The sequence below is a fragment of the Penaeus monodon genome, chromosome 20, assembly GCF_015228065.2.
Source record: "Penaeus monodon isolate SGIC_2016 chromosome 20, NSTDA_Pmon_1, whole genome shotgun sequence".
NCBI classification, from domain to species: domain Eukaryota; kingdom Metazoa; phylum Arthropoda; class Malacostraca; order Decapoda; family Penaeidae; genus Penaeus; species Penaeus monodon.
Genome location: NC_051405.1, coordinates 2,982,507 through 2,983,039, shown reverse-complemented (window position 1 = coordinate 2,983,039; position 533 = coordinate 2,982,507).

The following is a 533-nucleotide window of genomic DNA, read 5'->3' as shown; positions in this document are numbered from 1 at the left end:
AGACTATGTAGACTTCATTTCCTCTGTTCTCCGACTTCGGCCCCTGACCCCGGGAGCGTCTGCGCCTCTCTGTACTGCAATCACTCGTAGTTTCCGTCTCCGTTAAGAAACCGACTTGGCTGAGAGACTTGCACAAGATGAAAAATTCCAACTGATTGCCACAGGTCTTCCCTGCAGTGTAAACAAAACCATAGAAATAATTTAACATAATATAGCAGACCTTGAAAGTTATAAAAGAGAAAATAAAAAATTAATGATATACAGACGTGCGCCAATCCTTACAGTCGAGTTGCGTCTCGGTGTCAGGAGAGCCAGTTGCCTTCAGTCCCGAAGCCATTGCACGTTAAAACGGCAGAACGACCTTTCCTCGCCCTCCTGTAGAAGGCCGGCGAGAGAATTCATCTTGCCACGGACGCCCGCAGCGGCTAATAGCGAAAGTTATGGCTAGCAAATATAGCTCCTCCTGCTAAGGGGAGATAGCGCTTCCTGGCACTCCCGCCGCCCGCCACACCTGACGCATTCCGACGCCGCCC